We start from the raw sequence: 26,672 nt of genomic DNA, 5'->3' as shown, positions 1-26,672 counted from the left end.
CAAAGATGAAGTAAGAAATGAATCATCCAGTCAATTGGGTCATTTTTTCTTCCGACATTGATGTTCACATGTTGCCATTTCCAATGCTGAAGTAGATGTAAATGAATACTATGCAGATTCGGGGGAAGAGGATGATATGTGACATTAAATACTCATTTGTTTTGACATGTTGACTGCCGCGCTACTACTAAATTACCCTGCAAGTTTGCTTAAAAACTGCACATTTTAAATAAAGTTGGAATATGGAAATATCTGGGACTTAAACAGATCCGCGGCAACTGCCTCACAAGCTGTAAATCAAACGTGGATCTCCTGCCTTCGGTGTGCAGTTTGGAAAAAATATAATAATAATAATAATAATAATAATAATAATAATAATAATATTATATATATATATATATATATATATATATATATATATATATATATATATATATATATATATATATATATATATATATATTACACACACACACACACACACACACACACATACAGCACAAACACTTACAAACAAACTTGGCACTCGCATAGCCACAGATTTGGGTGGGCCTGTGTGTTAACTGGGTGGGCCGTGGTTACGCCCCTGCTGTACACACTGCCAGCATGCACTTGTTTTTAGAAATGATTTTCTCTTATAGGTTACAGCAGGTTTACCTGGGAGCTCCAACCATTGATGTACAGAGACCACATGGGGGGGAAATAGCTTACTTTCCAAACCTATGATTCTTCTCCAGACCAAAATAAGAACCCCTTCAGCTCACACTTGCATGGGTGAAAGTTTTTTTAAGTTTTTTTTCATCTTGTTGAAATATAACTTGATTGAGACCATAGGCGCCTAACCCATTGGGCACAAGGGAGGCAAACTATATATTTGGCCCCTATTTTCTTGCTCAGTTAATTACACAATATTATTCTAGGTTTTGTTATGGTTTTGCCTTTTAAATGGTTTAAAATGTAATACAAACAAGGAATGTCAGTCATTCAGAAGACACCAGAAGTCCAACTTTGATAACATTTAAAATAAATAAATAAAATAGTAAAACACAGAACTACACGAACATTGGTTTGACCCATAGTCTGCACTGCGCTACTTACAGCAGCTAAGGTCAGAAGCAATGTGACTGCAACAGAAGATGCTTGGCAATCTGGAGACTACAAAATAATTAATGATAATTAATAATTATAGGCTAGGTAGCTGTCAGTTTAGTTTGTTTTATTCTGTATTAAATTATATTCTTTGAAAAAAAGGCAAGAGATAACCAGACGGTTATTTATTTATTTATTTTTTAAAGAAGGAAGTTGGTTTGTGTTGCTGCAGGGCCATGAACGGGTTTAAATTAACATAAGCCCGCTTTTAGTTTAGTGAAGTAGGCTATAATGTTTTGTTTTTCCCCCCCCCCCAATTAAAAGTAGGCTATAATGTTTACTGAAATACATTTTCAGCTTTCATATTGAAGCTTGTGTATTATTAATTCAATCAAACCAAGTAGGGTATAGCTTGTACCGTCAAGATGTTTTTCAAGTCAACGAAGCTTATTTGTGTATAAAAAAACAACAATAAAGGGTTGACCCAGGTCCCAGCGACCCACCTTAGGATGTGGGTTGACACGCTTTGACCTGGGTTGAGAGAGACAAAACGCATGACGGCCTTTCATAAGCCGACGAAATAACAAACAGCCACGCCTGCGTGAAAGTTTCACTCCGCAAGGAACATTTCTGTTTAGCCATATTTTTATTGCTTGAGACAAACCATGAGCCAGACTGCAGCAGGGATGAAGAAACATTTGCTCTAATATAATTTTTATATATATATATATATATATATATATATATATATATATATATATATACACACACACACACACACACACACACATACATACATACATACATACATACATACATATATATATAAAATGCAAATGTCAAGCTTCTGGGACCACAATATATTGTCACAATCCTAAACAATGGAAAATACTTTCTGTAAACTATGCAGGACTGATTAACGGTGGGACGTGGTAAAGAATGTAAATGTACCTGATCCGAAGCAAATGCAAAACTTTAGAATATTTAAAAGTAAAAAATAGAAATATTTTAAAAAACTAGCAAGAAATGACTTGGTTGCACTAGCAGTGATTACATTACCGTTAAGTTAATTTATTATGGGCAAACTTTGCCCTCTAACTCAATGGACCATATTTAGAAGCAAGCACACTGGCAAAGAAACACTTTCTTAAAGCAATAAGACAATTTTAATGGTATAAAACAAGAAAAAACTCTTGACTGGTCCTTCCTGCAACTAAGTTAATATATACTGCTGAAATTGTTTTAGGCTGCAAAAAAACAAATGTATTTGCTTCAGAATTATTATTATTATTTTTTTTTTAATATAGTAAACCAATGCTTCTGACATGACAAGTATTTTGAACTGCCTCACCTAGGGAATACTTACCTTCAAACGAACACTACTAGCGTTTCTTTGTTTAACACTTTCCTTTAATAAACTACACGTGGGAATTCCAGGTGTAGCACTGCGAGAGATGCCATTGGTACTGGCTGTGCCATTTGGAGCTACCTGAATGTATTTGTAATTAATGCGTGCTCAGTAAGTACATATTGAACATTTTATGCCGAAGCACCTGCCCATTTTTGTAGGTTTGCAATTATTAAAACCGTAACTTGACAGCAAGGTTTGCTTGGTTTCATAGGTGGTGTTCTCATTGGGTCAGTTTAGAGGGTTTGGTCCACATGCGGTATAGTCCGGTACTTTTGGTGTGAAGTGTGAACAAAGTCTGCTTGGGAAACTAAAAATGTCTTGTGGATCTACATTAGTTTACCAGACACCCCGTGAAAACTCGGAATGTCACAAGTTTCAGCCTCAATTTTTTGTCCCAGTCGGAAACAGTAAAATTGTTAATCGTCCTGGTTTTCCTTGTATTATTATTATTTTTTTTAAAACTGTATCAGCGTGTCGAGCAAGTTAAATAGCAGAGTAATGTATAGGTAGGGCGTCTGATTTTTGGGTTTTACCTGATTTAACCCGATTCCCCCCCCCCCAACCCCCGAATGCTTTTTTCTGCATTCAGGTTAAACCCGAACACTCCCCGTACAGGCACATGCCGTATATGAATAAACACATGCGCAGTTGTCAGTGATTCAAATGCAACAGAAGAGCAGAACTGGTGCCGATTATTAGAGAAATGTGGCTTCTTAGTGTCTATATATATATATATATATATATATATATATATATATATATATATATATATATATATATATATATATATATACACACACTGGATATATATAGATTATATATATATATATATATATATATATATATATATATATATATTTTTTTTTTTTTTTTTTTTCAAAATTACAGCAATATAGCTTTAAGGTTCTTGCACACTTTTCTTCCCAGTTATTTATTTTATGAATGCGTGTTTAAGCCAAAAGCATTTAGATGTAACAGCTGATCGTTTCTCTTTGTAAAACAGCATGGAGTAAAGTCGTTTAGTTTTCCCGTATAGTCTATGTGCAATTATGCCTGCAACTCCACTACAAAATAAAACTTGATTGGAATGGAGAAATGCCTCCATATACAGTGAGTGAGAGTGAGAGAGAGAGTGAGAGAGATGTCATCAAACATTTGCTACCCCAATGTGTGGAAATATACATAAGTTGGGGATTTAAACTGCTGGCGACAACTTTGTTGTCAACACTTTGTGCTTAAGCATTTGTTTATTTCTTTCTAAATATAACTCGATTTTTTTCATTAAATAATTCCCCGGAATTTGGAAAAAAGTTTCTCCCAAAAAATCAGACGCACTATGTATAGGTTGTGTGTTATCGCTATTCAAAAATAAAATAACAATTTTTATGGAGTATTTGTTTAACTATGTGTATACCATATGTTTAAAATGGTAATAGCTGAACTAATTTTTTTTGTACAAAAAGCCTGGTTTAATTCAGCATGTTTTGACTAGATGACAGTATAAAGAAAATAATGAGTCATGATCTGCAATAAACTCACCCAATGTTTAACTTTTAAACTATTATTGTGTTATTTTATATACTGTTATTTTTGTTAACGGCTTCAGGAGTGGCTACGTTGTCAGTGAATTGGACAGAAAAAAAAAACACAACACCCCCTTTTTCACTGTGGAAATCTAAATCCTAAACTACATGGACAGTGTGAGAAACTAAAGCGCTGATCAATTTGAAAAAAAGACACCAAAGAAAAGCCAAACTGAAAAAACTGACACAAATAGTAAAATATATTCAGTCTTTTCTCATATAACTTTGTTTAATGCAGACATTAGGAGAACAGTGCAGAATTGCATAAACTGCATTCTCCTACTGTAGGCATTCAAGAAATGTATTGTTAAATGAGCTAGCTCCCCCAGTGCTTTCTTCCACAGCAATATGTAAGAATCTAAAACATGACGTATCAAAAACTGAAGCAACACATCAATTGCTGCCATCTTTCAGTATGCCTTGCAGGATATTGTAAACATCCGCTTCACACACCATATAAACAAACCAAGGACACTTAAACTGCATTGGGAACACAAACTAAAAAAAATTCCTAAAAAAAATAAATGGAAAAGGACCAAAAAAAAATTAAAAAAAGAGGAATTAGCTGGCATCCAAACAAACTCAGTCCCTTTGCTCACATGTAAGTGTGAACAGCAAACACACTGATACATTGTTTCAAATTAAACAAACCAGAATGAGTCTGTTAAAACTGACCCAGTATGAATGCAGTGAGAGCTTCTTAATTGTAAAAAATAACAAACATTTGCCTCTCTACGCTCGGCAGTTAGTCCTTCAGTTTTGCCCCTCACTTTCAAACAAAGTTAGGCACCAAATTATTGGACTATTGCTTCTGACATTGATTAAAACACTGAATTGTTGTACTGCTTTTAGAATGAAACACTTAGCATATGACATCTGACTGAGTGAAGATGAGATTGTATATGATTTTTGCAGCTGAGGTTTTATAAAATTCATTATGTGAATTTGGCATACATGTAAAAGGTTTGATCAGTAACAGTTCAAAAACTGTATTTGTTAACTAGCCTCATGTGTGATTTATCAGGTTGATCCATCTGGTAATACGACAAATTGTAAGTGAAGTAATTTCTGAATTTCTTTTTCTTCAAAGTTCAAATTTGCTTCTGAAAGTGGTCCAAATGGCTCGGAATGCATCTGAGAGCATGTACAACCCCAGAACCCCCACTCAAAAGATTGGTTTTGCCCCAAGAGTTTCAGTCAAAATGATAATTGGACACTTTCACCCATCCACTTGATCCCAGGCCCTAGTTTGGGGACACCACTGATTCAGATTGATCTCACATTCATCTGGTATGGCCCTCTACTCTGAATTTCTGGGGATAAATGGAACATTCTTTTTTATTTAGCTCTCCATCTCAGTACCCACCTGCCGACTTTTTTACGACTTGTTATCTTTCCAATGCCTCTTAAAATAGGAAGGCTGACACACAAACTGAAAATTTTGCCTTAAAAATGTAGAAACGTGGTAAGACAAATTAGCTTCACCAACTTCTAGCAAAAAAATACTATTAAAATAAATTATACATTGAATATAATCATGCAGTTGTTTTAGGCATCATATTAAGCCGTGCATGAACAGCTTAGCTCATTCCCTTGATACAGTGCTGTTGTGTTCGAGACCAGGAGAATAAAGCCTTCAGGTATATTAGTGCATCACTGCCTTCCAGTGTCATTGCAGCAGGAACACTTTTTATGCTTGAAGGAAAGGTTGCTGTTGAAGTACACACAGGGCTCTTCTGCTTTGAAACAGGTCTTAAAAAAGCCCTGCAGCCATGGTTTAGAGTCCTGACCTCTTGCACTTTCTAAAGATTCAATAAAGATTCCTTTACTTGACCTCTAAAGGACCAGGCCTTTCTGATGCTAGGCAGGATACCTTTATAAAACATTATTTCAAAAGGGATTATCTTGGTAATACACTTTAGACAATTCAGGGGCTGATTTTTTTTTTTTTTTACCATGTTGCTTTTTAAGTTGTGTACCAAGCCAATGAAATTCGAACATCTAACATCCACATCTGGCAAGGCCATTAATGTCTATAGATGTCTTGGGTTATCATCAGTAGGCTCTAAATTATTATTAATTTTCACGTGTCCCTTTTTCTTCTGTTTAAGATCTTTTGGTTCTTTGCTTGTATTTTATACTTTTAATTTTGAAAATGCAGGTATACAAAAGACAATTCTATGAATGAAAAGTTGCTGCTGCCTCCTGGAACCTTATCACTTCATGTTGTTGCAATTCAAACTCACCCCAATGGTCTTGCTGCAATTAGACCTCATAAAACAAAGCAAAAAATACCTGCATGCATCATCTGTTGTATAGCTGAATCTGAAATACTTGCATATGAAAAAATAAATAAATCTCAGTAAAAAATATGGAAACACTTTTTTTTTTTCATTTGTATTTTACTATCAAAGCTGTGGCCACACACGCTTGCGTTACTGTGCATTTTTTTTTCTCTTCCTGCTGACCACTGTACTTTTAAAAGCAAGCTCAACCTGTACAGCAAGTGTATTCGGGATTACTGAAAAAGCGTGACAAATGTCAAACCATAAAAAAAAAAAAAAATACTGTACCTGGATATTAGGCTAGCCATTACTAATCTGCATCCATTGCTAAATTAAAGTTAGTACAACACTATAGAGAACCACTTTCCTCCATGTAGGTCTGCAAGTATTTTCTTAGGTTTAGTATTTCCTTTGCTTGTATCCCTCGCCAGATTCTCTCACCTTCACAAAGGTACACAAAGGCTCAGGCTGTTGGGTTTCACGGTCGTCAGTTTAATGTTACTGTAGTTCTCAATGTGGTTACATTACTTTCCTCTTTTAGCTGTATAAGTCTTCCCTGAATATAGTGGCTCACTTTTCACTCAGATATTTAATTTAGGGTCTTGAGTAGTCTAAAGCTTTTTATTATTAGGAGTAAATAGCTTTCAGAATCCAGCCCAAATTGATTTTTAAAGTTATTTGCACCATCTTTGAGCAAGGAATATAAAACCAATCAGGTTCTACATGACATTAACAGCACACTCTTTTAATAAAAAAAAGTTTTGATTAGTATTTAGCTGTTTTTCTCAGACCTACAGGCAACTTAGAACTACCCTTGGCAATTAATACAATGGAGGTATTCATGTGAACAGATTTCAATTTATAAATGGTAACAGAGCTAGCCATTAACCTTTCCAAGTATGTAGCTCAGACAAATCCCAGCATTTAAGCCATGACTAAGAAGCTGTTCAGCTAATGCTGCCACGTTCGTGGGTGACGAACGCTGGCACCACCTGGTTGGGAATTAATCAGATCTGCCGCTGTTAACAGACACAGTGCTTGGGTGGCACTTAATTTAACACCCCCTACCACTTAATAAAAGCTAAACGCTACTGCCTTCACAAAAATCCCTGCAAGAAGCTGATGCTGGGTGGTGGATTATTTAGAATAATACACAACAAACAGAAACCAATATTGATTCATGTCATACTACATCAACTAAAGTCAGGTAAACAGAAATAGACTGCAGGACCTAGTCTCACTTGTAGCAGTCTTTATCAAAAAGAATACTACTACAAACAGGATTTTCCAATAGAGATGTACAGTGATAACAAATGTGCATGGGTGGTCTTGAAGCCAAACTATAAACCTGCCATAAAGCACAAATCTCATGCACATGATCCACACTTATCAGATGCAGTGTGATCCCGGAAGTTATTTGTGGATGCCGAGATTATGACAAAAGAAAACCGCAGCAGTCTCTCAGCACTTATGCAGTACAGTTACAGGAAGTCGGTCTTCAGTTTTTCACAGTGGGCATGCTATGTATCAGGCAGGGTTTGGTGTACTGTATAGGGCTACAGTACCAGGGCAATTGTTGTGTACTCTACTGCATGTCTGCAGACCAAACCATTTTGCTCTGATCAATAAAATAAATGTGTGACTGTGTTACAGTCTGACTTTTCTCGTTTGTTGAAAATAAGTGACACAGTTAAATCATCCTTGACTTTAACCACTCCTAAAATAAACTACTGTAAACCTATATGCTCAATTATCTACTGGGTGATGACATTATTATTATTTTTTTTATTTTTTTTTATTTATTTTTTTTTTAAAATCACACTGTTAACCTGTGGCTGGCATGTGACTTTACTGTAAACCGTTTCCAACTACACATTTAGCAATCATCAATACCATATTATTAAGTCTGCCATCAGCAAAAACTGACAAAACATAAAACATGCATGCATGATTCACAAATGTAGCTGTTTCTCCAGAAATTGGAATAGACAAAGAAAAGGGCAGCAACAGCCACACTGGTAAAGAATTAGAAAAGGAGTTCCTGTTGCAAATTGTTGCCAATTTGTACTTAAACACTTATAAAAGTGGTGCAGTACGGTGCTTACTGCTGGTGTGCAATGCAATATCATGCAAGTTTATTCATAGATACCGCAAGATCAGCACCCTGGACAGCCCTTTTGCTCTTTGCTCAGCGTGAGCTGCAGCGGCATCAAGCACGCAGCGGGACAGGTTGATCGGGGAAATCAATAAGAACTGCATGCCCAAACACCAACCTGCTTATGGGTATGCTTACATTGAGCTAGATTCGCAAATCTATTTACTCCAAATCCATTTTAGCACAGTTTTTTTCAGAAAAGGTAAATTGCACCCAATAAAGTTACCAAACCAGAAATGAATAAATCTAAGACTTTCAATTAAGGGGCTTGTAGTTGTGTTTCTTATTTGTTTTTGTAATTGTTATTGGTGTTTCTTTTTTTTCTTTTAGAAAAATATAGTGTTGATGCAGAGTTAAGTAAACAGCTTTGCGAATCTAACACATTATATTTTGCCTACAGAGATCAAAAGGAATCACACTGCCTATATCTTTATTGGAAAGTAAATTCTTCATCACATGTTTTAAGAAATGTCGCCACAAACAGTACAGTTTCAGTACTTTCAGTGTGAAACTGCAATCTGTGTTTGTGTTACATATACCTACAAAATCTAAAAAATAGATTATTCTCAGCTCAAAATTGTCCCCAAGCTCTGCCTTTTTTCCTTAAATATCTGTCTAGAGTGCCTGGGTAAGGTGTCAGGCTCTATGGCATCTCTGAGGCCTGGCACAAGACAGATGACAGGAAGGTTTAGGTTGACATAAGTGCAAGACAAATGGTATGAAACAACTACGGACTCATTTAAAAGAATATATATTAAAAAAAAAAAAAAAATCCTTCTCACCCAAACAGACAGCTTTCTAAATAGACCGGGTAAATATGAGACACGCAAAACTTTAGAGAAAACAGCACCCTAAATCAATTAATTCAATCTAGCTTTTTTTGTTTTGTTTTACCCATACTGTAAATGCCTGGTGGAGAATTGGAGCAGTCTCAAAATGTATCCCCCAGGAGGTATACATAACAATGTATGACTACAGCAGTGTCACATTAAATAAAGCTCCACCTGCAACAGAAAGGGCTTAATTCTATGCAACACACTGCAAGCCATCATTAACAGTAAAGTCAAAATGCTGGGGTTTTTTTTTTGGGGGGGGGGTTGGGGTTAGGTGCCATTGGTGCCTGCAACACAAAATGGCTGCTTCTCTCTCAAAAAAAACATCCAGATTTATGAATGCACTATGACATTGGTCTGTAAATGTAAAAAAAAGCTGGCATATCACATGTTTCAAACTGAAGTGCAAGAAGAGTGATTACAATCTGATGGAATAAAAATGTCAAAGTCTAGTGTTGCTGTATTAACACGAGCACAATACAGTAACCCCAGCTTCTTGCACACGTTTGGGCACCATCACTCTTGTTGCAAGTACAGTTAGCATCAAATAAACAAATGTTTTTATCCACCAAAACCAGCCAAGACACGGACACAATTCAGTAATATTGCTCCATTCATATATCTGGCACAGTCCAAATAAACTAGAAGCAGCTCTGATAATGAGATAATGAGAAATGCACTATTTTCTACTAGCAATAGTGCTCTACAAACAAAGGCTCTCCTGTGAGGTAGTTGATCCTGACTTTTGTTAGCGTCCTCACATTCGGCTTGGGACGCATAACTCCAGATGCATTCAATTACCACACTGTAGCGCCTTCAAATCGACAGCCACTATCACTTAAATAAAACTGGAAGCAGAACGATTGTTAAGTCTAACGAAATTTGCTAGATCTTCTGAACGATAGTTTATTTTAACAAAAAACAGTAAAGTGTTACTTTCTGCACCATTACAGCACGTGTAGATAGATCAATCTGCAGTGTTATTGAAAACCAATTCAGTCTGTTGATCAACATGAAGGATTGAGAATTTTGAAGCAAGTACCATTCCCTTTCATATCTGGGCGCCGAATTAAAAAAAGTAGAAATGTTTATATTTCACGCTCTAGCTCTGTCATAGAAAGGTCCTTCCAGTTGACAATAGGCAGGTTTTAAAAATTACAGCTGCTCTGCCTATCAGTCACCGAGATGCTTGTACCTTATGTTCTGAGGATTAGCCCTTTCCCTCTCTCCTTGCTAACGTTGAGTCTCCAGAACTGCATGAGCGCTACTGAATAGATCAAATTGAAGCTACAGTATGAAACTGGGTTATTACCCTAGTCGGGAAGCGAGTAGCAGAACCAGGAGTGAGGTTAGTCCCTGGATACAGGAGCTAAATTGATTAGAGAGCTGCTTGTTACAATGTTTCCTATAAGGAATCAGGTCTCATTCTGACCCACCTTTGACTCCTAGTTGAAACATTATTAATTTGTGTCACCTATTGTAGCAAATGCAAAAAAGGTGGCTAGCTCAAATGACATGTATTGACAGGCAGCAGTGTGGAGTAGTGGTTAGGGCTCTGGACTCTTGACCGAAGGGTTGTGGGTTCAATCCCCAGTGGGGACACTGCTGTTGTACCCTTGAGCAAGGTACTTTACCTAGATTGCTCCAGTAAAAACCCAACTGTATAAATGGGTAAATGTATGTAAAATAATGTGATATCTGTATAATGTGAAATAATGTATAATGTGATATCTTGTAACAATTGTAAGTCGCCCTGGATAAGGGCGTCTGCTAAGAAATAAATAATAATAATGTATTTAGCAAATCAAATAAAGAGGGAGGGAAAGGCTAATCCCCAGAAGGGGTGTATGTCCTGTACACCGCTGTGGTGAGCAAGCAGATACTTTTTTCAGAGTTGTTAAAGGAGAAACCTGCGACATGCCAGCAGCCAGGTCTCTGGAATGTGTCCATCCAAATCAGAAGGATCTAAAATGCTGTCAGGCTGACATATCCCCCAGGAGTTCAAAAAAATGCCTGAGACAGGATGATTTTCTTTTCTTTTTAAAGCCACAAGCTACAGCAAATGTAAATCTATTAAGCTGACTTTTCTATTAACTTCCTCAAAGTTACACAGCTTTTCTTTGCTTAAACTAGATTACCCCATACAGGATTTAAATGATGCAAATTTCAAATTCCTGGATAGACTCCAATGTCACTGGAACTGTATAAGTATACAGATTTATACATCTGTTTCCACCAGCAAGTGACAATGGAAACAGTGTCAGGCTCACAAACAGGTTGCTGAGACTTCACAGCACCAACAATGTGATTCACATCTTTACTGGGCAATAGAGCATTGTTCCTATGTACTAACTATAATAAAAACAAAAGGCAAACAAACAAAAAACATGCTTTGATATGTAGACTGACATTTTTGTTTAAAACATCCATACAAAAAAAAATGCATCTGCTAATTACGTTTTGTTACCTGCTATGCTTCTACATCAATATGTAGGCTACCTGCTCTCCCTATAGGACGATTCCATCCACAACAATTATCCACTTCATTCAGTATAAAAATAATAGTTTGCACCTAATGGGGGCTAACACGCAAAACCCTGGAGTGAGCGCAAGAGTCATGTGTGTTTGTGCCTCTTGGATATAGCGGCTATCTTAGAAGGTTGAGGCTGTTGTCCAGTGGAGATGCATACACCACACTGCTGTATAACGGTGTAGGGCCCGAAGGTGGTACGTGTACCAACACCTGACCTTGTGAACATCAGAAAATGGTACGCTGTCAATGCCGTGATTGACTACAGCACAAATCAATAAGAGCACTGGTGTAGTCAAGCCAGAACACCACTCCGGTACTTTGTTCTATAGGCAAAACCTTGTTAAGAATTAACTTAAGAATCTTTACCAGTTTGTTATGAAAATGCTTATATGGCACCCAACAGGTCTAATTTCAGTGCCTGGGCTCCAATGAAGCCATCTATTTTCCATAGGGAAATCAAATGGTCTTTCCATTGAATAGGTATTAGGAACAAAACAAACCCCCCCCCAAAAAAAAAAAAAAAACACCACAGTCTGATAACCAGCGCGTATTTTAAATGTTTGCAGAGTCAAGTCACACACATCATTTTTGTGATGCAATGAAGAGAACATTAGGGACTTATAGCACAATCTATTGTTGTACAGTACTATTTTAAGGTAGCCAACATTATTATTATTATTTATTTCTTAGCAGACGCCCTTATCCATGGCAACTTACAATTGTTACAAGATGTCACGTTATTTTGGGGTTTTTACTGGGGCAATCTAGGTAAAGTACCTTGCTCAAGTGTACAGCAGTAGTGTCCCCTCTGGTCAAGAGTCCAGAGCCCTAACCACTACTCCACACATTTTTTTTAGTAAAAGGCTGACGAAGAAGGCAGCAAAAGTGCATCCTACAACTGTGGCCCATAAATACGGGTTTAAAACTGCTTTGTATATTAGCCAGTGCAGAGACCTGGGAATTGGAATTAAAGTCAGTCTTGCAACAGGCTTTGTATGGCTCTTTGTGCCAAGGGGGTAACATTGTGATTTTGTATGGAAAAAAGGTGTACAAGCTAGGATTTGGTGGGGTAGTTTGGTTATTTTGGGGCTATTTTTATCATGCATGCATATATATATATATATATATATATATATATATATATATATATATATATATATATATATATATGATAAAAAATAGCTAAACGCTGGTTTCAAAACAAGCCAAATTTGTCTTTACCATTACCTATTAAATGTTACCCCAGGTTCAAGGTACAAACAAAACGTTAATTCGTATGATTTGTTTGAGAAAATATATTTTACTTGGCGTTCCGGTGTTACGCAGATTTCTGTATCACCATGCATCCCCGCATGATTCCATGCCTGTGCAGATGCAGTTTTTCAAAGCTGGACGTGGATACACGATATTCCTGTGCCCGAGTCCCGCTGTTCTCAAGCACTGCCATGGAGTTCTGCTGCAGTTTGCAACAAATATTGAAAACAAGACCAAACTAATTCTGTATCAAAATCAAACAGCACATTTAACACCACTGATTTTCTACGCTATGCTCAGGCTCCTGCGTTGCTCAATACACGAAACACTTGATTAAAAGTAAACTTATAAAACTTTTTTTTTTTTTAAACAAATTTTAATTTTATTACATGTAAATACTGTTCAGAAACATCAAGCGTTCACGTATAGCGATCTTGATCTACACAGGCGTCAAATCTAATACAAAATTCAGAATTCTATCGGGATACAGAAATCTGCTTAACACTGGTACTTTTTAGGACTACACCACTGAAAACGAACAAACAGTAATTCACCCACAAAATCGTATGTTTACAATAACCCAATGTGTTGCTCATCAGTTAAAAGGTCACATACATCTGCTGAATTGTGATTTTAAAAAAATGATATTAAAAATAACTAAGAGCCAAACTCAGTGCACCGTAATCCTTTAAGATGGGCGTTTCCTTATTTTCTGAGCTAAAATCATTTGCGCATGCCCCAGCAAGCGCAGCACACTTGTACCACTTAGCGGGTACTACAAAATAACAGCACACCGGTACTGTAGTTTGTACTTTCTCAGTTGAGAAGTTGAAGGGTTAATTTGTGTTGCCATTGGTATTCTGTTACGAAATCCCCCGCCCCCAAAAAAAGTGTGGAAAATGTTGTTACAGACCAACAAAATCTTACATGACAATACTAGCAGCCATCAGCCATGTCACGCTACCAACACATGGGTCTACATTATGAGTGAGTAAAGAGAAGGAATTGGGGTGCTCCTAAAATTATAGTGCTACAGTAAAATGTTAATTTACTGGCCAAAACAGAATCAAAAGGTCAATCCAAAGGGGAAGACTACATCTATTTAGCCAATAAACTAAAGAATTAAAAATCACAAGTATAATTCCCATGCTGAATATAAATTAACATTGAGTTTAATGTCCCGGGACCTATATAAATTACACAAGTTATATATAGTTATATAAGTGAACTATACATAACCATTATAGCAATATTACTGTTAAAAAGTATACAGAACCGTTAAGATAACATTGTATATCTAGATAACTACCGTATGCTGGATTAACTAATAATGACCATTATGCATACTTAAATAAAAATGTTATTTTAAATCAAGTCTTTAATTTAAAACAAGCCGGGTTTTGAACATATCATTCCATCTCCATTTAGAGTATATCGTACTAGGTCTCCTTATGTAGACATACGCGGTCCAGCATGGTGTTTCAAACAAGCGGTTCAGCATACAAAATTCAGTCCAATTTCCTTTTCTCCCCCGATCATATCATACATATTTAACAAGAAAGGAAGCCGGGCATGGCTATACATGATCAGATACTTAACTTACCTTTTTTTAATGGACCGGATTTGGGTGAGGGTTTTCAGATAGTCAATTCCAGTTCTAGATGAGATGAGTCTCATCCCACTGGCGGCTTTCAAATGCCCTGTACGCACTCCTTCCTTGCTAGTTTTTGATAACCGGTGCAATGCTAACTTGCAAAATTTAAAAAAAACTAAAAAAAATCAACAACATATAATGAAATATCAGCAGTCGAGGGTGGAAGATGCAAAACCATTCCGTAGTTTGACACAGAGATAAGAACTCGAGTCGAAGGAATAAAGTCGGCGATTCGATATGAAATAAAAAATAATAATAAAAACGCAATAAAATAACATACAACAAACAAGCGCGGTCCAAGTTTTTTTTAGTCCATGAGAAAGTGCAATTCGTAGTCTTGTTCTTCAGTTATTGGTTCTAGTACGACTACCACTAGTGCTACAGAGTTCCTGATTTAAAAAAAAAAAAAAAAAAAAAAAACACCAGAAAACTCCGATTATTTATTGCTGGAAAAATACAACGGGGTCCAACTCATCGTCGTGCCAGTTACAGCCCCCCCGTGCCTCTGATGTTGTTTATGTCTCTTTCCGTAGGAAATGTAAACCAGATTAGCCGAGGATTTTCCAAGCCTGTACTACACAGCGCACAGTTATGTGGCTCTCCGCTTTTCGCTTTCCTCTTTCTGTCGCTGGTTGCGGGGCAGCAACTGCCCTCTTGCAGCTCCAACCCGGAAGAGCTCCATCCTCCTGCAGCCACGTCACTGGGTGTGAGAAAGTGACAGCCCCAATTTACACACAACAGTGAGTTTGAGGTGAGCAACAGTCTGAGTGGCGTCGTAAATGTTGTGCTGCTTATGGTAACTCAAATTCAAATTCAAATTCAAATTGGCTTTATTGGCATGACAATAAAAATAATTGTGTTGCCAAAGCACATACATGGCATAACCAACTCAAATATACAGACAAAGAATTTTTCTTAATACTAACAGTATCCCTCCTCCCTCTATATTAATACAGTAAACAGAATCCCTCCCTTCCCCTCTATATCAAACAGTACCCCCTTCCCCCCTCTATATTAAACAGAATCCCCCTCCCTCCCTCTATTAAACAGAATCCCCCCTCCCTCAATTAAACAATACCCCCTCCCTCTCTCCCTCCCTCTTTCTATATTAAACAGAATCCCTCCCTCCCTCCCTCTCTCTTTTCCCTCTCTAGTGTGACGTGTTCACGGTCTGTCCCTCAGGCTATGACAGGTCTCCACGTATTGACCGGCCAGTCTGGCTGTGTGTTTGTCTTCCCCCAGCAGGATTGACAGCTTCTGGGTATCACACATTTTTGGGAATTCTGGGACTAAATCACAGAATTTGGGGAAGAAAATGTCCCTTATGTTTATATATTTTTCACAGTGTGTCAGGAAGTGAATCTCTGTCTCGACCTCTCCTGTCTCACAGTGACCACAGTGCCTGTTCTCCCTGGCCAGCCAGGTTTGCCTCTGTCGGCCTTTTTCAATGGCCAGGTTGTGGTCACTGAGCCGGTATTTGGTCAGGATCTGCCTCTGCTTTGTGTTTCTGACAGTTACCAGGTATTCTGCCAGGGTGTAATTTCTATTTAGGGTCCGATAGCACTCTAGTTTGTTTTGTGTTTTAGTGTTTGTATCCCAATGGTCCAGATAGGAGTGTTTCAGGTGTTTTATAATTTGGTTGACACTAATTGGAATTGTTTTTGCAGTGCTGTCCTGAAGCTGACTGATGTCAGTGTTGCTCAGCTCAGTGAGCTTCAGGACCAGCTGGCTGAGGGGACTCTTTTCTGGGCTGAGCTCTTGGTATTGCAGGGCTTTATGATGGAGTGAGTTTGGGTCACTAGTTTTTAGATGAATCCAGTATTTTAATGCTCTTTTTTGGATGTTAATAATCAATGGATAAAGGCCTAATTCAGCCCTGCATGCATTGTTTGGTGTTTTTCTTTGTAATCTCATGATGTTTTTACAGAACTCTGCATGCAGGGTTTCTGTGGGGTGTTTGTCCCATTTTGTGTAGTCCTGGTTGGTGATTGGACCCCACACTTCACTGCCATAGAGAGCAATTGGCTGAATTACACTTTCAAAAATTTTGAGCCAAATTTTGACGGGGGGATTTATATTGTAGAGCCTCCTCTTTATGGCATAAAAAGCCCTGCGTGCTTTCTCCTTTAGTGCATTCACTGCCAGGTTAAAGCTCCCTGACGCACTGATGGTCAGACCCAGGTATGTGTAGCTGCTGGTGTGCTCTAGGGTGGTGTTACCTAGAGTGAAGTGGTACTTATTTCCCTGAGATCTGGCTTTCTTCTGGAATATCATGACTCTGGTCTTGTTCATGTTTACTGCCAGGGCCCAGGTCTGACAGTACTGCTCTAGCAGTGCCAGGCTCTGCTGCAGCCCCTGCTCTGTGGGTGACAGCAGGACCAGGTCATCTGCATAGAGCAGAAACTTGACTTCAGTGTCATGTAGAGTGAGGCCAGGGGCTGCAGACTGCTCCAACACTGTGGCCAGCTCATTGATATAGATGTTGAACAGTGTTGGGCTCAGACTGCAGCCCTGTCTCACCCCACGCCCTTGTGTGAAGAATTCTGTTCTTTTGTTGCCAATTTTCACACCACACTTATTTTCTGAGTACATCGATTTTATGATGTCATAGACTTTACCCCCTACACCACTTTGAAGAAGTTTAAGAAATAGTCCTTTATGCCAAATTGAATCAAATGCCTTTTTAAAGTCTATAAAGCAAGCGAATATTTTTCCTTTATTAGTTTGATGGACGTGTTTATTGATTAGGGTGTGTAGGGTGTAAACATGATCAGAAGTGCGGTGTTTTGGTAGAAATCCAATCTGACTCTTACTCAGGACACTGTGTTCGGTAAGGAAGGCCAGTATCCGGGCGTTAATGATACTGCAGAACACCTTCCCCAGATTACTGCTCACACAGATGCCCCGGTAGTTATTGGGGTCGAATTTGTCTCCACTTTTATATATGGGTGTTATAAGCCCTTGGTTCCAGGTCTCAGGGAAATACCCAGCTCTCAGTACAAGATTGAGGAGTTTGAGCAGGGCCTCCTGCAGCTTGGGGCTGCTGTGTTTGAGCATCTCAGCGTTGATGCTGTCAGGTCCACTTGCTTTTTTTGATTTGAGGGCCTTGAGTTTATCACTCAGCTCCTCCACCGTGATTGGGGTGTCGAGGGGGTTCTGATTGTCCTTAATACAGGATTCTAAATTTTTTAGTTTTTCACAAATGGCATTTTGAGTTTTTTGTTCTTTGTTTTGTATTTCTTTGTAAAGGTTTTCAAAATGTTTTTTCCAAATGTTTCCATTTTGGATGGCCAATTCTTCTTTTTTTGTTGAATTTAGGTTGTTCCAGGTTTCCCAAAAATGATTTTGGTTTATTGACTCCTCAATTTCGCTGAGTTGTTTATTAATATGGTCTTGTTTTTTATTTCTTAGAGTGTGTTTGTATTGATTCAGTGCCTCACAGTATCTGAGGCGTAAATCTGGGCTGTCTGGATCTTTATGTTTTTGATTGGATAGCTGTCTTAGTTTTTCCCTTCTAGTTTTACATTCTTCATCAAACCACTTTTCTTTGAATTTATTCTTTTGGTTGTTTTTCCGATTTACTATTTTTAATTTAGATTTTTCTGCTGCTTTTCTAAATATGTTATTCAAATCTTTTACAGCCAGAGTTACTCCTGTTTTTGTGTGTTGATACTGTGTGTTTTGAAATGTGTGTATTAGGGTTTCTATTTCATTGGTGCCAATTGCTTCTTTGTATATTTCTGTGCTGTTTGGAGCCCATCTGTAGGAATGGTTTAGATTGTACAGCTTACAGGGCTGTGTCTGTGTGTTGTTGATCTGCTCTGTTCTTTTTATGAACACAGTGATTTGACTGTGATCTGACAGGGGGGTTTGTGGTCTGACAGTGAATGCATTAATAGAGGAGGGGTCCAGGTCAGTGATGGCATAGTCCACCACACTGTTACCAAGAGCTGAGCTGTATGTAAACCTACCTAAAGAGTCCCCTCTGATCCTGCCATTCATGATATAGAGGCCTAGGCCTTGACAGAGATTCAATAATTGTCTCCCATTTTTATTTACCACACTGTCATGGCTATTCCTGTTTGTAGTCATGTGCGTGTGGTACAGAGGGGATTGTCCGAATATGTGGCTGTTGCCCTGTGAGTTCATGAAGTCAGGCAGAGTGCCTGTTCTGGCATTAAAGTCACCGCAGAGCAGCACACTTCCCTGGGCCTGGAAGTGGCAGATCTCTGTCTGGAGATCATGGAAGGTGTCTTCCTTGTAATAAGGGGAGTCCGATGGGGGGATGTAGGCTGCACACAGGTAGATATCTGTTTGGCAGGTGACAATGCTATTACTCATTTTTAGCCACAGGTGGGTCTCTCCTGTTCTTATTGGTCTAATAGAGTCGGTGAGCTCCTCTCTGTACCACACAATGATCCCCCCTGAGTCTCTGCCACGTTTTACGTGTGAGTGTTTCAGGGAGGGCACTATAATCTCCCTGTAGCCTGAGGGACAGTGAGTGGATACATCAGCACGGCACCACGTCTCGTGGAGAATAATTATATCTATGTTATTTATATTTCTGATGAATTCAGGGTCTGTGCTCTTCAGCCCAAACACTGACGAACACAAACCCTGAATATTCCAGGAGCTAATTGTAAGCGATCTCATATTTATAATTTAAGCTATTTATAATTATTATCTAGAATAAAATATAATGTGAGAAACATTGAACACAAATCAGTAACATGTTTTACACTATTAAGTATTTTGTTATTATTTGTATTATTTTCTTATTCTAATTATTATTATTAGTTGTACATTTCTTTTCTAATACATTTAGAGTGGGGTGTACTTAGCTCATGATTTTGAAAATTAAGTTCAGGAGCTGCCGTATCTCCCCCATCTCAGAGCTGGCTAGGGTCCTTGGTTTGGAAGCAGCTGCTGCATAGCTGTGTTGCTGCTGCTCTGTCTGACTGCTGTGCTGGAGCTGCTGCTGTTCCTGGATCCCTCTGGGCTGGGCTCTGTTGGGCTGGGTCCCTCTGGGCTGGGCTCTGCTGGGCTGGGTCCCTCTGGGCTGGGCTCTGCTGGGCTGGGTCCCTCTGGGCTGGGCTCTGCTGGGCTGGGCTCTTCTGGTCTGTTGTAGTGTGTGCTGCCGGTGTCCAGGCTGCAGAGGCTGGTGTTCTTGGGGGGGTCTCCTCGTAAGCACAGGGCTGCGCTGTCCTTGGTGGTGGTCCGGTGTGCTCCTGTTTCGGGGGTGGCTGGCGGGGTCTCGGCCCATGGCAGTGTCCTTTAGGTTTTTGGCGAAGATCCTAACGCCTTCCTGGTCGAGGTGTACATGGTCGTACAGGTGCAGCGTGCTCAGGGTGGGGTGGTGTGCCAAGTGGACATTAGGCAGAAGGGCACAGCCTCTGGAGATGTCACTGTTGATCCTCTGAATAGTGTGCTGGGGGACGTCCTCTCTGGGCAGCAGGGTGGAGATCACTATCTTCGCACCAGGGAACTCCTTTGTGGCCTTCTCCGCTACTCTCCTTACCGACTCGGCCACATCTTCCCCCTGAGAGCCCAGGTCGTTGGTGCCAGTGTGGATGATAATGTGCTCGGGGTCTCTCAGGGTCGACTGGCACAGCAGCTGGAGCGCCCTTTCTGTAGTTGGGCACCAGAATTTTGCTACCCGGCTGCTGGGGAAGAGTCTTCGCTGGTTCAAGTACTTCCCGTTGGAGTCGATAAGAATGGCTACCTTGGAGCTGTATATTTTATTAGCCTGTCTACTCGAGGGAGTCTGTGTCTCTGGGGCAGTGTGTGTGATGTGGGAGGGAGGGGCAGTGTGTGTGGTGGGGGAGTGGGGGGTAGTGTGTGTGGTGGGGGGAGGGAGTGTCTCACTGTCGGGGTGTGCTGGGGGAGTGGGGTGTGTGTTTGGATCAGTGTGTGTGGTGGGGGAGTGGGGGGTAGTGTGTGTGGTGGGGGAGTGGGGGGTAGTGTGTGTGGTGGGGGGGAGTGTCTCACTGTCGGGGTGTGCTGGGGGAGTGGGGTGTGTGTTTGGATCAGTGTGTGTGTGGGATGATGTGGTGTGTGTATCGGTGTCGGTGTCAGTCACACAGGCCCTGCTTGCTGTAGCTCCTGTGTTCTTGGGCTGGCTGTGGTGTTGCTGTTCTGGGTGGGGGGGAGGAGGTGTGACTCTGAGTAGCTGCTCTCTCAGGCTCTGTATGCTCCTCTCTTTGCGCTGCAGCTCCTCTCTCAGCTTGGCCAGCTCGTTTCTCAGGGCCTCGTTGTCCTGCCGCAGCTCTCCCATCTCAGCTCCCAGCTCCCTGATGGAAGCCCTGGCCTCGTTCCTCACCTGCCTCACCTCGTCTCTTATCTGCTGCACGAGGTCGTTCTCTGTCAGCGTGGTCAGGGTGAGCTCCTTGAATTCTGCAAACTCCACCTCCAGCAGTGAGAGGCATTCCTTCAAGTGCTGCACTGTGCTGGGCAGTCTGGGGGTGAGCGGGGGGGTGCGGGGGGCTGCAGTGGGGGAGCTGCAGGGGGCTGTGTCTGCAGTGTGGGGGCTGCAGGGGGCTGTGTCTGCGGTGTGGGGAGCTGGCTGCTGTTCTGGGTCTAGTACCTCTGGATTTTTTTTTCTCCTTCTCAGCCAGTTCTTTTAGAGCCTGGAAATCTTTCTCGAATAGTTCTAGGCTGGCCTCAGTTCCCTGAATCATAATAGTGCCATTATAAAACACATTGATGCTGAGCCTTGTGCTGTCAAGGTCAGTTTCATCTCCTATACGCAGTTGCCTTCCTTTGCAAATCCCTCCCAGCTTGATATTACTATGTGCTGTGCAGAGGGCTGTGTGCCAGGCAGTGGGGTGCTGTGTATAGAACAGCAGGTTGGTTTTGGTTCTCTTGCCCCCAGCCAGGCTGCAGTCTGTTATCAGTGTCTCTGGGGACTCCTTCATTAGCTTGTTCTTATACAGCTTCTTTGCCTTTGCACTGGTGACCTCATCAGGGTATCGGATTACACTGCTAGTCTGGCCCCTCCCACTCTGCAGGGCTAAATTGATACATTTATCCATTCCGACCAACTGCCAAAAACCAACCGGTTTCAGCTGCTTTCAGTGACTGAGAGTTTTTAGCTATTAGGTTTTAGTTAATTTGTTATATTAAAAAGGCTTACCTTTTATTTTCCTCTTCAGTTCTTTTCTTTTTCTTTCTTTCTGTTTATTTCAATTTGTCTGTTTCTTTCTATTTCTTTCTGTTTCTTTCTCTTTCTTTCTGTTTATTTCTCTTTCTTTCTGTTTCTTTCTGTTTCTTTCTTTCTTTCTCTTTCTTTCTTGTTTAATTTTCCTGGAGGTCTTATTTCTTTTCTTTTCCTCTTCAGTTCAGTTCTTTTCTTTTGCTTTCTTTCTATTTCTTTCTTTCTCTTTCTTTCTTTCTTTCTTTCTTTCTTTCTTTCTTGTTTAATTGTTTAATTTTTCCTGGATGTCTTATTTCTGTAGTAAAAGTTTTCCATTTGTTTTTTATTTGTTCTTACTGATTTATATTCTTAATTCTCTCAATTAAATTTACTCTAGATTAACATTTTTTTAGTTTAAATTAAGAGCTCATCTTGCTGCTGCTGCTGCTCTCTCTCTCTCTCTCTCTCTCTCTCTCTCTCTCTCTCTCTCTCTCTCTCTCTCTCTCTCTCTCTCTCTCTCTCTCTCTCTCTCTCTCTCTCTCTCTCTCTCTCTCTCTCTCTCTCTCTCTCTCTCTCTCTCTCTCTCTCTCTCTCTCTCTCGAATAAAGTTACAAGCTTCGTTCTTCGTGGTACATATCGTTTTTTTTTTATTTCAGAAGCAACTGTAGCTCACGTCTAGGTACCCAACATCTATATATTATTGTTTGAGATTCATTCAAAAACGTATTTAAGTAAGGCCCATGGGTTAGTAAAATATTATTTTGCAATCTATTAATACAGAATTATCTTAGTATAACCCCAATTACAGAATGTATTTTATTAAGTCTTTACACAACATGAATAACATGTTTTCATTTAACATGAAACAGTTTGCCAGATATTGTGTATTAGTTAATTGATATTTCATACAAATGCATGATGATATTTTCGGGGGGGACAAACTGGCCACAGTGGATCAGCCTAGCCATCCAAAATGGTGTCCTGCAGGGGCAGGAGCCGGCGGACCAGGAGGTGAGGTGGCAGGTGGGGATACCAGGCTCAGTGAAAGCAGCGGCACCCCAGGAATCAGGACACTGGAGTTGCCAAAACCTTACACTGGCTCCAACAAGTGTTTTATGTGAAGGACTATTGCCGCCGCTACGATGAGTGCGTGGCACAGAAAGGACCTCCGGGCCGGTCGCATGCCCCACTACAGCAGTTCAGAGTCGGGGGGCCCATGGAATGTGTGGGGTCAACATATTCAATCCCTTCCCTCACTATGGCTGAAGGAACCACTTCATACTGGTGGCAATGGACTATTTCACAAAGTGGCATGAGGCTTACGCGCTACCAGACCAGGAGGCAGAGACAGTGGCAGAGGCGCTGCTGAAGAGGTTCTTCTGCCAGTTCAGGGTTCCCCAAGAGCTCCACTCAGACCAGGGATGCAACTTTGAGTCCCGGGTCTTTGCGGAGATGTGCTGCCGCTTGGGTATACACAAGACACGCACCACACTGCTGTACCCGCAGAGCGATGGGCTGGTGGAGTGGTTTAACTGGACCCTCTCTGTCCAGCTTGGCATTGCCACTGCCCGTCATCAGAAGGACTGGGACATTCAGCTGCTGTCCAGGAGTCCACCGGCTGAACCCCCATGCTACTGTTGCTTAGCCAGGAATTCTGGACCCCAGCTGAGCTGCTGTTTGGCCACTTGCCAGACACCACTGAGGGAGCATCCAGGCCGGAATACACCAGGCGCTTACAGGACCATCTGGAAACCGCCTGAAACCGGTGGAAACACACCGCTTTGCCAGCTATAGGCTGCAAGTGGACGCGAAAAGTACTATTATGACATTCGGGTACAGGGAAGGCACTTTCTTGCCAGGGAGCTAGTGTAGGTTTACAGCCTGGACAGCACTTGGTAGGGCCCTGCCGGGTCCTGAATGAGTTGGGGAAGATGCTTCCACCCAGGGATCACAAAGTTGTGCTACACAAGGATTGGCTTGCCCCATACGGAGGGCGGGACACTAATAACTTGGCTAGGGACTCAGCTTCATTGCTGCCCGGCACTTTAACATCACCAGTCGGACCCTCCAGCCAGCTGCCTGCCTGGGTCAATTATATTCTCAATTATATTCAGGTCTTAAATGAGTAACAAATGCCGAAAATGGGGGCGGAAAATGACAGCTGCACGCCCCAAGTGGTCATTTTTCAAACCACCCCACTTCAGAAACTCAGCTTTTATAATTGGTTGAAAATCTAATAATGTTCTAAGCAGAATCAACAATAGAAAATGATAGTGGACACTTATAACATGATTTAAAACCTGGTAAGAACTCCTAAGCTGCTATCACCCCAATACTGAGAAACCTTTATGAGGTTCTTTATGTAATATATAACTTTCAGTGATATTAATTACACAAACGCTATAGTCATGAACACAGTTTATAATAGAAATAACAATATAAATATTGATGCCAAAAAAGAATACAGTACTGTCATAAGCAGCTTCATTGATTAATGAGCAGCTTTGATCATGCGTCATTGATCATCACCTACCAGATACAAACCTTTTTTAATAGTGTTTAGGAAGTCTGGAATCACAGATTGGTTTAAAACACATCATGTTATTCACAATTAAAGCATTTCCTTGACGTCATCATGTCATCAATTGATTCATATTAAACTGAAAACTGTGGGTTCATCAAATAAACCCCTGCCAATTTAACAGGTGGAGTCTAATTCCACCTATTAGCAAATCATTCTTAAAATCAAGTCATTTACAAAAGTGTCGTTTTTACAAGCTATTAAACATTTTGCATAAACATGAGTTAAATAAAGAGTTAAGTGTTCTACAAAGCACTGAATTAACATTGAAAAAACACAGTTCTTGTTTATCCTTTGCAGAATTCATAAAAAGCTGACCACATTCCCAGTACCAGGAATTTATATTGAGGTCTTAAGCAATGACCCCCTTTGCTCAGTTCTGTACGGACACATAGAAAGACAAACATTAGTTTCAGCCTGTGCTTTCATACTTCTGAAATGCCCTGAAACGGTTTGATAATGTTATCATTTCAAGTGATTGAAGCTGTCATAATAATTCCATAACTTTTACCTGCCATGGACTTTCATTCACTATATACTGTAGGTCTCAAATGTGCAGTTTTTATACATTATACCAAACGTCTTGTCATTGTGTTATCTGGTACTACACTAGGTAAAGCAAAGTTTGCAGTTAGCTAACCTGGCCTTTGAAGAAATGTGTTGCTGCTTCACTTCATAGGTCATTTCACCACAGTTTTGTTTTCAGGGGTGAAAGCATCTTACTGGCTGCAAAGAATATCAGTAATTTGGGGAAGGAGCTGGTTAGTTATTGACAGGAAAGAAGACCCTGAAGGGGTGAAGACAATTTCACTCCAGGTGACACGACCAAAAAAGTGCTTGACTAAAAGCAAGGCCTGCAATCAGAGATTACTTTAAACTCGTTTTGAAATCTAACACATATTTGCTAAAACATAGGTTTCTTTCAAAATGGATGTAATTATTTTGCTAACTACAATCACTTTAAATACAAGTCCCTCGCCCCAGCTGTGCTCCAAAGCTAAAATTGGTACCCTGTATTATTTTTATTGTTTATTAATGATTTTCCTAATGCATGTTCCCAATCTGGTATTAAGCCATCTGTCAGCAATGCTTTTATAACAGTATATATCTCTTGATGAATTGTTTCCCGCATTTTTAAAGGAAAGCAGAATCAGATTTTAATAAGCTGTGCCTGTGGCTGACAAATAGCTTACTCCTTTTAAATGAAAATTAAACTAAATCAATGGTCTTTTATTTGAAACATCCATAAAAGACGCTGTTGATTTATAGATTTGTAACCTTTAATACAGCTATTGGTAATTTCACTGTGGCATTCTAGTGTAAAAATTGATTTCAAATGATAATCTAAAGGCCATAATTCACGCAATGTGTGAATAATTAGTAGTTAATTATGGTCTGCTATTTAAGATGATCATTGCAGATCAGTAAATGGATTACAGTACTATGCATTTACTGGCACACTAATGAGTACCATTCTCTTGGTAAAAAGGAATCCGCTTTAGCATCGCTTATTTTTCTAATTGGAATTTTAAAAAAGGCAATTCTCAAAGCTTTAGCTCAGGAGTTATTTTAATGAATTACATATTCATAATATTGTTCTATAAATGTAAAATTACTAATGCCATTGATAATGCATAAGTCAAAAATGATACAACTTATTAAATTGCACTTATATTTTTTAACTAGAACAATGACTTTCAAAAGTAACTTGAAGTGTCTGTGAAGTTTATAATTTAAACCTGTGAGAACAGTGAGCTTATGAGAGATTTTCAGTTTTAAGTGTCACCAACTCATTCCTGACCAGTACTGATCATAATGCTTCCAAATCCTGTTTGAATAGAGTTCATAATGCATATCACCATAGCATATAGATTTGTTACGAAGTCTAAAAGGCTCATAATTCTATTAAAACTACCTTGCACTTCATCATCATTGACAGCATCATTATAATCTGGCTTTTATCTGCACTTAAAAAAAAAAAGTAACTAGACTTCAAATATGTTGGTAATAATTCTGCAAATCTTAAAACAACTTGCAGTTTGAGAACTTTGCATCACACATTTGTAAACAAATCTAAATGTAAGGTCCGAGCACAAACTACTTCTTGCTGATTGGTTGTCTTAAGAGGTGGTGTTGAGAACTGGAGTCACTATGTCTAAAAC

The 26,672-nt window shown here is 39.6% G+C and overlaps 1 protein-coding gene across 2 annotated transcripts in view; it reads right to left on the bottom strand.

The window, feature by feature from the left end:
- LOC117399297 (polypeptide N-acetylgalactosaminyltransferase 1-like) overlaps positions 1-15,542 on the bottom strand; it is a 193,282-nt gene extending 177,740 nt beyond the window's left edge. For both annotated transcript variants that reach the window (XM_033998390.3, XM_059022787.1), the window contains exon 1: positions 14,747-15,542. The gene's annotated coding sequence lies outside the window, so the exon portion shown is untranslated. The remainder of the gene's footprint in view (positions 1-14,746) is intronic.
- Between the last annotated feature and the right edge of the window lie 11,130 nt (positions 15,543-26,672).

Source organism: Acipenser ruthenus, chromosome 4, assembly GCF_902713425.1.
Source record: "Acipenser ruthenus chromosome 4, fAciRut3.2 maternal haplotype, whole genome shotgun sequence".
In the NCBI taxonomy this organism is placed as follows: Eukaryota; Metazoa; Chordata; class Actinopteri; order Acipenseriformes; family Acipenseridae; genus Acipenser; species Acipenser ruthenus.
The sequence above is the reverse complement of the archived record's forward strand: the minus strand, read 5'-3'. Positions and strand labels throughout refer to the sequence as shown.